This window comes from Hydra vulgaris, chromosome 01 (genome assembly GCF_038396675.1).
Source record: "Hydra vulgaris chromosome 01, alternate assembly HydraT2T_AEP".
Lineage (NCBI taxonomy): Eukaryota > Metazoa > Cnidaria > Hydrozoa > Anthoathecata > Hydridae > Hydra > Hydra vulgaris.
The window spans coordinates 28,250,576-28,264,023 of NC_088920.1; the positions used below are offsets into that span (position 1 = coordinate 28,250,576).

Consider the following 13,448-nt stretch of genomic DNA (forward strand, 5'->3'; position numbering starts at 1 on the left):
GTAAAAAAAGCCTCTCTCTTGACCGGATTGAAAGTGGTCTTTTGCTACAGATTTTCGAAAATGGCTCTGTGCAGCCGTTCTATTACCCATTCGAGAATGGGTAGCACGTTTGCAAGAAACTGCACTTTCGACATTGCTTGCGTATTTATCAAGATAGTCTTTCCCCTAAGTGACAAAGTACGTAGTCACAAAAACTTGAATTTTTTCTCTACTTTGTTTAGAGTTATTAGCCAGTTGAAATCAGTAGTATTACTCAGTCTGGTGTAAAAAGTAACAACCAATATTTTGAAACCGGTGTTATTGTTCCACTCTATGTTGTCCAATTCCGAATACATTTTAGGATCAAAACCCTCAAGATCAAGACCCTTGGTTTTTGAGGCATTGATCACTGAACCGCTTGCTTTATCAAACAGTTTTACTTTTTCAAAAAAATGGCGGGGAGATTTTACGTCTCAGGCAAAAAAGTTCGAATCGTCTGCGCACTGCTGCAATTTTAGGGGTTTTGGTGTTGGAAAACCCTCTATTCTGCTATCCGCTCAGACCACCAAAGCAAGAGCTTCGGCAACAAAAACATACATCAGAAGAGAGAGAGGGTTACCTTGTCAGACTCCTCTTTCCGTAGTAAAGATGACCGACATGAAACCGCAATTCAAAACAGATGCCGAAACGTCTGAATATAGAGTGTTTACAAAAAATACAAAATTTTCTCCGAGAATAAATTTTTAGATAATTCGCACGATCAGCCTTGCCAAACGTCTTTTCTTGGTCAATAGATAAAATGAAATTAGGTAGATTTTAAAAATCTGCGTAATCTATAAGATCACGAACTAAATGAAACTTTGAGACTATTGTTCTACCTGGAATTCCGCAAGTTTGATTTGGTTCTATAATTTTCCCCATTACTTTTGCAAATCTGAGAGTCACCACTTTTATGATTATTTTGTAATCAGCGCCGATTAAGTATATGGAAATCATCATCACTTAAACGTTTAGTGATGTGCGACTATTTATTTTTGTTTTTATTTTTAATTTATTTTTGTTCCATAGTAGGGGAGACCGGGGCTAGTTGGCCGCGGGGGTAAGTTGACGAACTGCGTTTATCTTTAGAGCCTTTCATCAGAAAGTGACAAAAATTACTCAGAAACTTCCTTATGACCATTTCATCATTCACTGTAGTATTGTCAGGGTTCGCGCATGCGCATGGGAGATATTGAGATTTATGCGTTTTTTGGACAAAAACGTAACTTTTAGAACATCGCTTCCTTTTTACTTTACAAAACAAATATACAGTCGTATGAAAAAAAAATTATTGTAAAAGTTCCAGTCACAATAGGTTTACTATATTCAGTCAGACGTTTTTTTTTAAAGCTGCCGTTTTTCAGGATTTATAGACTGTTCATTAAAAAAAAAGCTTTCGGGGTAAGTTGACAAATTTTTCACGGGGTAAGTTGGCTCATAGCATTTACTATGGAAAAAAAGATTTATTTTTTTTAAATTATTTTTTTATTTTTTTTTTATTTTTAACAATATTGAAAATATTTATTCTTACAAAAAAATTTAAAAAAAATTTTTTTTTAGTTTTTTTTTCCACAGATAAAAGGTGGGTTACTGATTGGCTTTTATAAAGACTAATACTTGGTACCAGCTAAAGTAATATTAAATTTTGGGATAAAATTGTTGCAAAAAATAATTTTAAAAAAGTTTCTATTCATTTTGCACTTAATAGTGCATTAATAATCACTTTTATAGTTTGCGCCAACTTACCCCTGTAAGTTGGCGCAAACTATAAAAGTGGGATAAGTTGGCGCAAATTTTTTTTTTTTTTTGAGGGTCCGGAAAGGCCCCAAGAATTTTTTTATGTAAATGAATGCAAATTTTTTAAGATACCCTAATCCATACTCTTTAAGAATACACTTTAATATTTTTTAAAAAATGTACTGTTAGGGCTACAGAGCTCATAGAGTAAAAACCGAGCCAACTAGCCCCGGTCTCCCCTATACATTTTCGTGATTACATAATAAAGATGCGTTAAGATATATATATATATATATATATAAGATATATATATATATATATATATATTTATATAAAAATTAAAAACATAAATAATAAACAAACTCCTGTAATACGAACTGTAAGAAGAACGCGGAAAACTTGCACTTATCATCAAGAACATTTTCTATATTTATATATATATATATATATATATATATATATATATATATATATATATATATATATATATATATATATATATATATATATATATATATATATATATAAATATAGAAAAATAAAAATATTTACAAAACTTTTACGTTAAATTGTTACATTATAATTGTATTAAAATGTAACATAACAATAATAGAAACATATATCGTTACTTTTTCTTAATATTACCACGTTTATTGCTAACGCAATGTTTAAAAAATATATTTAAGTATATTAAAAAATTAGAGTCTTTATAAGAAGCTCGCAGTAAACAAATATAGAAAAAATCAGTAAGTAAATTTTTTTTTTTATTACAAAATAATAAATATTTACAATTTTTTTAATAACATTAACTAAGGTTTTATGTAAAAACAATATATGCTTTTACAAGCTTTCGTAAATATATACATTTGCTGCTTTGTATATTTTATTATATAATTTTTGTATTTTTAATTCTTTATTTTTATGTGTTTTTTAATTTTATATTTTTTTGTGTTTTTTGGTTTTATATTTTTTTTGTATTTTTTTTGTTTTTTATATTTTTGTTATTGTGCGGAAAGAGATCGAGAGTTTAGATTAAGTTAAAAAAAAAGAGAAATTTTAAAATAGGTTAAGGAAAGGTTCATAAGGTAAAAAGAATGATTTATATGCAAAAAAATTTAAAAAAGAATTACAGGATTTTTACATAAACATTACGTTATGAACGCTATAGATAAAAAAATTATATGTTAAAATAATATTTCGTAAAACAAGGGCTGTGATTTGCTAATCATATATAATATTAATTTTGTTGCATAACATAAAAAATGCAAGAGGGAAGGAAATCTTTACTAAACATACAATGAGCCGTTGTTTTATTTTAGCTCATATGTTTAGTTTCAGACTTCCATTCTCCACTTTACAGAAAACATTTTTAATACAAAAATACTCACAAAAGAAGTCCGCGGTGTTTCTGCGGACATGATAATTATATTTTAAGGTAATAATATTCCTGATGTTCCTGATTATTACCCTGATCACTGCCATTGGGTCAATTTTTTTGTTACTATGTATGTGGTGGCATCTACTGTTCCATACTGCACTCATGATGGTTTGAAAGAGTGTCAACAGCAGCTGCAAAGTGGGGTTTTTCTCCGATAAATTCGCTGTTTCAATCGGGAAAATCGAATTTATCGGAGAAAAGTTGTTTCGGGATGTCAAGGAGTTATACACGTGTTTAAAATACTCCCAAATTTCAACAGAAGGAGGACAGCAGGCAAAGATATGCATGTTGTCCTCGATTTTACCACAAGTTTTGCATTTGTTATTTTTGACGATCTGCTGCCTTGTGCTTTTGGCTAGCAAGGCCGCAGAAGGTAAACTGTTGTGTAAAAAACGAAAGAGAATGTTTTGAGTCGGTCCGCATGCGTGGGAGGTGAAGTTTTTTTTCCAAATTTGGGTCCACGGCATTGTTGTTTTTGTTGAACCGTTCCAGAAAAGTTCTGCCTTTAAAAAGTTCCAGCTTTGGTTTTGGTTCGTAAATTTTTTAAGTGAACTCGCCAACCAATAATTTGAAAAGTAGTAATAGTCGTGAGCTTTGTCCTCTTCGCATTCTTTCAGTTGAAAGAGTGTTTTGAGGCGAAGTGCAAAACTTTGCTCCTTCAATGATAAAATTCCGAGACACCTGCTTTTGACGGGTAAAAAAAGTCTCTTTTGACCGGATTGAAATTGGTCTTTGCCTCAGATTTTCGAAAATGGCTCTATGCAGACGTTCTATTGCCCTTTCGGGAACGGGCCGCACGTTTGCCAGAAACCACACTTTTGACATTGCTAACGTATTTATCATCATAGTCTTTCCCCTAAGTGACAAAGTACGTAGTCCCAGAAACTTGAGTTTTTTCTCTATTTTGTTTAGAGTTACTAACCAGTTGAAATTGGTAGTATCGCTCAGTCTGGTATAAAGAGTAACACCTAATATTTTGAAACCGGTGTTGTTGTTCCACTCTATGTCGTCTATTTCCGGGTACATTTTAGGATCAAAACCCCCAAGAGAGCGAGACCCTTGGTTTTAGAGGCGTTGATCACTGAACCACTTACTTTGTCAAACAGTTTTATTTTTTCAAAAAAAAGCGGACTGATTTTACGTCCCTGGCAAAAAAGTTCGAATCGTCTGCGTACTGCTGTATTTTAAGGGGTTTAGGTGTACCTGGTAACGGGAAACCCTCTATTTTGCTGTCCGCTCTGATCACCAAAGCGAGAGCTTCGGCAACAAAACGTACAGCTAGAGATAGAGGGAGTCACCCTGTCTAACTCCTCTTTCCGTAAGAAAGGAGGCTGACAGGAAACCGCAATTCAGAACAGATGCCGAAACTTCCAAATATAAGGTGTTGACAAAAGATACAAAATTTTCTCCGAGATTGAATTTTCGGAGAATCTGAAGCAGAAACGCACGATTGACTTTATCAAACGCCTTTTCTTGATCTATTGACAAAACGAAACGAGGTAGATTTTTAAATTCCGCGTAGTCAATAAGATCACGGACTAAGTGTAAATTTGAGATTATTGTTCTACCTGGGATTCCGCAAGTTTGATTTGGTTCTATAATTTTCCCAATTACTTTTCCAAGTCGTAGGGCCAGCGCTTTTGTGATTATTTTGTAATCAGCGCCGATTAAGGATATGGGCCTCCAGTTTTTGTATTCGGTAAGATCTCCTTGTTTAGGAATCAGTGAAATAATTGATTTTTTCATAGAGTGGCTAGTGTTTTTTTCTACGAAAAGTATTTCGTAGGCAAGTTCTTCAAAATCTTTTTCTAAAGTGTGCCAAAAGGCACACTTAGAAAAATTAGCTGGAAGTCCGTCATAGCCCGGAGATTTTCCGTTTTCAAATTTAAAAAGGCTTCTTTCAGTTCCACGCTGGTTAGGTGGGTGTTTAAAAATTGATTTTCATCATCGCTTAAACATGTAGTGATGTGTGACAAGACATATTTTTGGCTGTCGTTGCATAAACTAGTTTTGGTGTATATGTTTTTATAATATGAAACAAAGGAGTTTAGTATTTCACCAGGTTCACTCGTCAATGTGCCGTCATTCTTGCGAATTTCGGTAATTGACTTGTTCCGCTGTTGAGTTTTTTCCAAATTAATCAAAAATTTTGAAGGTTTTTCTCCTTCTTCAATTTGTTTTTGTTTTGTGCGAATAAACGCTCCGGGAAACTGGAGCAAGAAAAGAGCATCGCGTTTTTCTGTGATGCTATCTAAATTTGGGTTAGCGTTTTGTTGCTCCCATTGGATTTCGTTTTCAATCCTTTTGATATTTTTTTTGTTTTTCGCACTTTTCTGTATCGATTTGTGTTTTAATTCAGCCCAAACAAAAAGTTTGCAGCCGTCCCACCATTTTAAAATTGACGTATAGGACCGTTTTTTAGTTTGCCAATCTTTAATTAAGAGTTCAATTTTCTGCCTATGCACTTCTATTTCCGAAAGGGAGCAATTTACTTTCCAGTATCCTGGTCCTCTCCTGGTTTTACTAAAATTGACAGTTGTTGACACGAACTCGTGGTCAGAAAAAGGGTTGGTGAGAATTTTGGTGTATGTTGTTTTTTTGACAACTTTTTCAGGGCAGTAGATTCTGTCGAGTCTATATTTGACGGTCTTATTGCGCCATGTGAATTCTCTTTTGTTAGGAAACTTGTAACAAAAAACATCAACTAGGTTATACCTACCTTGGAAGACCCCGAGTTCAGTAAAGCCGTAGGTGTGATATCTAAAGTTGTTTGTGCCTTCTGTGTCAAGAGGCAGTCTTTCGACCATGTTGAAATCCCCGGCCAACAGGACTGGTAGTCCTGTGTCCTGCGAGATGTCTTCAGGGCCGCCGAAAAAAAGGCGCCTTTCTCTTAGCACATTAGGAACATAAATATTCAGCACCTGCATTTCGTGTTCATCTATTTTTATCATGACATTTAATATTCTTCCGTTTTTGTCCCTTTTTAGTTCGTTTAAAGAAACATTGGATTTAGAGAGAACTGCCACCCCACAACAGTTATGACTCAGACCAGAGTTCCAAATACACTCGCCAGTCCATTCGTCACTCCACTGTTTAACAGTGGATGGTCCGGATTTTGTTTCCTGAAGGAGGATAAGATCGAAGGTGGACTTTTTGAGAAAACCAAAAAAATTATTGCGTTTGTCTTGATCTTTTTAGACCGTTTATGTTGCACGTTAAAATATTAATAGCCATGATGAAGAGGATCAGGTTTCCTAATTTGAAAACTCGTGTACCTTAAACATAAATATAATAATTTTAAAACCTGAAATAAATTGCACATAAACCTTAACCTTATAGCACGAGTTTTCGTTTGAACTGACGTAATTCGAACAATAGGACGCACTGGACGATCACATTCCACAAAAAAATTACAACAATTCAATTACGACAGCTTAAGCGCTTATTCAAAAATGTCACATGCATAATTGATGAAGTAGAAAGACAAAGAAATATAGGTTTAGAACAAAAAAATTCGAAACAATATTCTGATTTGAGAACAAAGTTAAAAAAATAAGATAAAAAGAAAAAAATAAGAAAGAAAATTAGGCTTACAATTTCTTTTCCGCACCAATTTGGCTATCGTATTGTTCATCTTTAACTAGCAAATCAATTTTGTCTTCTTATGACATTTCCTCATTTTCTTCTGAAAAACAAACTTCTTCCAAAGACACTTTTAACTCCGTGTTGTTTATGAGTTTCTTGGGGGTTCCACGTTCCAACTGCCCCAAACGTTTTCTCGTTGGTTAGGTAGAACGTGCCTTTTCGGTTTTAACATTATTTTCTTTTTCATTGATGTTTTCCTTTCCTGGATTAGTATCAACATCGATCTCGATACTGACGTTGTTCACTTTGGTTTCTACAATTTCATTGTTGATCTGCGGTGTAGTAGGTTGTAAAGAATTGGTGGGTGGAACGGTTTGGTTTGTTACTTTAGGGTTGGGTTCGGGCTGGCCAGGATGTTTATACCGTAAATTAAGACCATTAACTTTTTGGTAGCGGGGTAACGGATTTAGAGTGGGGTTGTGCCAGTTCTTGATAATAATTATCACGTTTCCAGTGAAAATGTCCTCTCCAAGGACCTTGCATTTCTGTAGGTAGAAAGAATCAAACTTCAACGTCCTGCAGCTAGATGTTTGCCAAGCAGGATAATGACGCTTTGGCAGCCATTCCTAAGGGTACCTATTGGAATGTTCTGAACCAGGACGTGGACCTTTCGCACAAACATTTGCTGAAAGTTTAAAACCAAACCTTTAATTTCTATTTCTGCTTCTAGAAAGAATGTCAAAGACGAGTTGTTTGTAACGGCAAACTCGAATAACTTATTGGAGTAGTGTCTAGTGACTCCCCACACATTACTAAGTAGCTTCTTTTCAGTCAAGCTAGCAAAAAAATCACTAACGGAAACGTTAAGATTACCATACCGACAAATAAGAACGTTTGAATTGTCAACCTCGAACTTCGTGTTAAAAATACCAAGATTGCTATTGGGATGAACAGATATGGTAACGGAGCCAAGAGCACCAGCATAACTTTTCGCCATTAAATAAAATTTCAACTCAATAAAGACAGTTGTTATAAATAACGTTTGATACCAATAAACAACAGAAAAACCACAAAGAAGACTAACACAAATACTGTAAAAAGTTAAGATGTGTTTTTTTCCGTAAATTTTTATACTTTAATATACCCTTTTTAATAGTTTTTTTAAAACAATTTAAGTTTTCCAAGTCAATAATATTTTGATTAAGTAATAAAAACTTATTCCAGATATGAGGTGCACGACAAGAAATTTTAAATTTAGTTTTGCATGAATGCTCGTAACGGGTAGTTTTTGAGCGCAACAGGTATTTATACTCTGGTTTTTGTTTATAAAGACTAAAGAAAATTGAAGGAGTATTTTGCATTTTGCTATTATACGTAAGACTTAAAACATTATATTTATTTAGTTCAAACAACGTTAGTAAAGACATCTGTTCAAAACGAGGCTTTATGTGTGTTTTTTTTTATTTTTTAAATTAGTTACTCGTATAGCATGCTTCTGTTTACAATAGAGAGGTTCTAGTTTGCTATTATAGGTACTATTTCATGCTGTATTACCGTAATTTAAATAACTTTGAACAAAGCTGTAGTAGATTTGTTTAAGTAGCAGCTTTTTCAATAAATGGCGTGATCGGTATATTATTCCGATACGTTTAGATATTTTACTACCTAAATAGGTGATATCTTTATTCCAATTTAAATTTTCGTCAATAAGAACACCAAAAAATTTAATAACATTATCCCTACTTATTTCTCTAAACAAAATTGTTTGCCCTAAACCGTCCAGATATTTTTTCTAATTCTTGATTCATTTCTACGCACTGTTCGTTTATAATTTTTCCGCAGATAAAAAAGTTGCTATCATCAGCAAACATTATAGTTGAAATTGTTTTTGATGCCCAATAGAGATCGTATATAGATTAAAAAAAGGCAAAGACCCAAGTATTGAACCCTGAGGAACACCACACTTTAATATAAAAGGATTAGAGAGTTTATTATCTCCATAGTATTTAGATTGCACACGTTTATCTATGTAGCTTTCTATCGATTTGTTCGTTCTACCCCTTATGTCATGCATGTTAAGCTTTGATAATAATATTTTGTGGTCGACTGTATCAAAAAGCTTAGAGAGATCTATGAATACACCTAGTATAACTTCTTCGTTTGTAAAAGAGTTTTTTATTTCATCAACTAGGTGAAGGATTGCGTGTTCAGTTGATGTTTTTTTTTAAAAACCGAATTGCTTGGAGTAAATAAAATTATTTTCTTTAAAAAAAATATTTACTTTAATGTGCATAATTTTCTCAAGTATCTTAGAGAATGTATAAAGTATTGATATTGGTCTGTAATTGCCAATTTCACTTGTATTTCCTGATTTAAAAATAGGTTTTACTTTCGTTATTTTCAATTTTTCAGGAAATATACCTTCCTTTAAGGAGTGTTTAAATATTTTAAATAAAGGAACTTTAAGCTCGTTTTGGCAGTTAATTACAGTGTTGCTATTCATATCGTCAATTCTGGTTGCTTTGTTTCTTTTTAGGCTTTTCAAATTCTAACATGGTTAGTTTTTTGTTATTCAATTCATTACTACTACGATCTAAATATTTATCAAAAGATTTATTTACACTAGTAACTTGAGATGCAAGTTTAGATCCTATATTAACAAAGATGTTGTTAAACTCATTTGCAATGACGTTTTCATCATCAATTGTTTCGTGGTTGATTTTTTATAGTTTTAGGAAAGCACTGTTTGTTAATTTTTGGATTACCAATAATTTTATTTAGTAATTGCCATGTTTTCCTAAAATCTGTTTGACACTTTTCAGTAGTTTGTTATAATAACTAGCTTTAGCGATTTTTTTAATTTTCTCAAAGAGACTTGCATAATTCTTATATTCCAATTTTGTTTTATCGCATTTTTTTTGAAAGTACTTTACACAGCAAAATCCACGATTCTTGTTTTAAGCAAAAAAAGTCTTAAAACAAGAAAAAATAGACTTGTCCGCCACCTAAGAACTTTTTTACTTGTTTTAAGAATTTTTATTCTTAAAATAAGAACTATTTTTCTTGTTTTAAGAATTTTTTTGTTAAATATCTTTTTTTTCTTGTTTCAAAAACTTTTATTCTTAAAACAAGAATTTTTTTTCTTGTTTCAAAAATATTTTTGCTCAGAATAAGAATTTTTTTTCTTGTATCAAGTATTTATATTCTTATAATAAGAATTTTTTTTCTTGTTTCAAGAATATTTTTGCTCAAAATAAGAATTTTTTTTCTTGTTTCAAGTATTTATATTTTTAAAATAAGAATTTTTTTCTTATTTTAAGAATATTTTTGCTCAAATAAAGATGTTTTTTACTTGTTTTAAGATTTATTTTTATCAATAAGAATTTTTTTCTTATTTCAGGGACATTTTTGCTTAAAATAAGATTCTATTATCTTGTTTCAATAATATTTTCCTTGAACGGTAAAACAATATTACAAGAGTATTTTTTCTATGGAAAAAAAGAAGCATTTTGAAATTAGGATGATATAAAATAAGAATATTCAAAAAGTATTTATACATTTAAATAAATCTCATCGTTGAAATAAAACTTGTTGTTCTTTGGAATGTCCAGTTATTGGTAATGCTTGTAGCGGCAATACTCCTCCCATAGGCTACTCATCTGACTCGAACGAGTTTTTGTTGAGCTTTTATCTTTAAATAAAATATAATGTAAATTGTGTATGCCGTCATGACTTGGGCGTCATAATCCATGTCCATTACATAGTGTATTCCAATAAGTCCAATCACGGCGTCAGAAAATAAAATACTTCGTAAAATAATTTTTTTGCTATGCATAACGATTGCCTCGTCTCCATCGTCTGTTATGATAAGGATTTATTTTATCTAAAAATAAATTTAACAAAACTCAAATCTAAAATTTAACATTAACATCTTTTTTTAGTACATACTTATAAACATCTTTTTTCAGTACATACATCGACTGACAAATACCCTGACTAGCAGTGGAATGCTACTACATTGAGGTTTTGGCATGGGGCAGCTATCTTTTCATTCATTATTCTTCGTTTTTTCCTTTTTTTCCCCAAAAAAGCCATATCGATTTAGATAAGCAAAAAAAGTAAGCAAATGCTTACATAAATATGCTATAGTAGATATATCAACCCTCGAAATTAGGAAAAATGAGGTCAGCAGTATTTTGCCAACCTCAATCTTTTAGAGGTCGGCAAGAAAAATTTAATACAAAGATCCTACCATAAAACATAGAAACGAGGTCAGCAATCTCCAACACCTTTGAGGTTAGCAATTAGGTTGACACTGCTGAATGCTGACCCTAATCCTGAGGGCTGATATATATATATATATATATATATATATATATATATATATATATATATATATATATATATATATATATATATATATATATATATATATATATATATATGTATATATATATATATATATATATATATATATATGTATATCTGTGTGTGTGTGTGTGTGTGTGTGTGTGTGTGTGTGTCTATATATGTGTTTATATATATATGTATATATATGTACGTATATATATATATATATATATATATATATATATATATATATATATATATATATATATATATATATATATATATATATATATGTATATATATGTATATATATGTATATGTGTATTTATATATGTATATATGTATATTTGTGTATATATCTATATCTATATATCTATGTATAAACATATATATATATTGCTATTTTAATATTGTTATTGCAAATTATATATATATTTATATATATATATATATATATATATATATATATATATATATATATATATATATATATATATATATGTATATATATATATATATATATATATATATATATATATATATATATATATATATATATATATATATATATATATATATATATATATATATATATATATATATGTATATATATATATATATATATATATATATATATATATATATATATATATATATATATATATATATATATATATATATATATATATATATATATATATATATACTTACAGCATGTCGATCTGCAACAGTTTAAGGTCGGCAATTTATTGTCCACTTTAGTTTTCTTAATTCTGAAAATTTCCTAATTTCTTAATTAACTACCAACTTGAGTATTCCAGAATGTAAGTGTGTGAATTTCTTAAGCCAAGCTTACTCTTACTGAGTCAACTGTGACAGAAGACTCGCCAACAATCTGAATTAAACAATAATAAAAGAAAAGCATAAAAACAATTATAAAAAGCAGAGGATACTTATAGAATAACCCATTAGAACAGTTTTGAAAAAATAACTACTCACTTTAGAAAGAATTGGCGATTTCTATCAACTCTCTTGCGATTTCTATCAACTATACATTTATTTACCCGAGTCCTTTTTTGAGTAAATTTAGCATCCAATTTCTAATAACTTTGTTCTGGAGCATTTAATTAGATCATATTATAAAATGTAAAAAACAAACAAAATTAATTAATAATATTAAATTTACTAATTGAAAAGTAATGTTTCCTTTACTTACTTTACATTGTGTATATTTAGAAACTTGCGATTGCTAAAAAGAAAACATCGATATTTAGAAATAATACTAGTACTAATCTAAAAAAAATTATCAATAACAATATCAAAATAGCAATATTATAAACAATAACAATAAGCAATAATTATGAGTAATCGTAAAAAAATGCTATAATAATATTTATATTACATATCATCATACCATAAGCAATAATAATAATAACCCACAATGAGCCCAACATTTTACAAACAGTCTCTCCAAAAAAAGGCATAAAGACGAGTTTTAATATAGTTTAGTGATTTAAATTGAATATATAAAAAAAATTATTCCATGAATAAAATATGGTAAATTTTTCCATAATTTTATGCATTAGTTTTTGATTTATGGTCGTTACTAAAAGATTAAAGATAATAACGAGAACTTTTTATAAAAGTAAAAAAAATTACAGATTGAGAGAGGTATGGTAACCTGCGTATGACTCCAGACAAATAGACAATTTAATTTTTTGATAATTTTGGATAGAAAGTAAAGTATAGGTTGATAAATAGTTTTAGGGTATTTCACTGAAACTATATATATATATATATATATATATATATATATATATATATATATATATATATATATATATATATATATATATATATATATATATATATTTTAATACAAACCAGGTACAAACAACAAGGCATACTACAAAGAAGGAGGCGAATCCATTTATAATGAGTATAATAAATTATTTACCATATATCGATTCTTTCTCCAAAAAAAAGGGTTTAAAAAGTATTCTTAAATCAAAAATATAACAACAGCCATTAAAACCTAACCATATATATGGTTCAATAAATAAATAAATAAAGATCAAAATAGCTTTCTGTTTATATATATAAACAGAAAGCTCTTTTGATCTTTATTACATTTTTATACACCTAATTTAAAAATACATTTTTACAGCAAAATTAAATTTAAGCAACAAATAAAAAATAGTCAAGTATAAAAATAATAATAATAATAATAATAATGTAAAAAAAAGCTTTTAATTTGTGCAGTTGAAAATTCTCGAAGTTTATTTCAAAAAAATAAAAAAATCACTCAATATTACAACAA

At 29.7% G+C, this 13,448-nt stretch overlaps 1 long non-coding RNA gene across 2 annotated transcripts; it reads right to left on the minus strand.

The window, feature by feature from the left end:
* Positions 1-10,285: 10,285 nt before the first annotated feature.
* On the minus strand, positions 10,286-12,429 carry LOC136074854 (uncharacterized). Of its 2 annotated transcripts, XR_010635502.1 has the most exons (4): positions 12,128-12,429; positions 11,840-12,023; positions 11,031-11,115; positions 10,286-10,661 (listed from the first exon to the last, which is right to left on the minus strand). It is a non-coding gene; the product is annotated as an uncharacterized LOC136074854 (long non-coding RNA). The 2 variants fall into 2 exon arrangements; XR_010635503.1 differs by lacking the exon at positions 11,031-11,115 and having other exon boundaries at positions 12,128-12,415.
* Between the last annotated feature and the right edge of the window lie 1,019 nt (positions 12,430-13,448).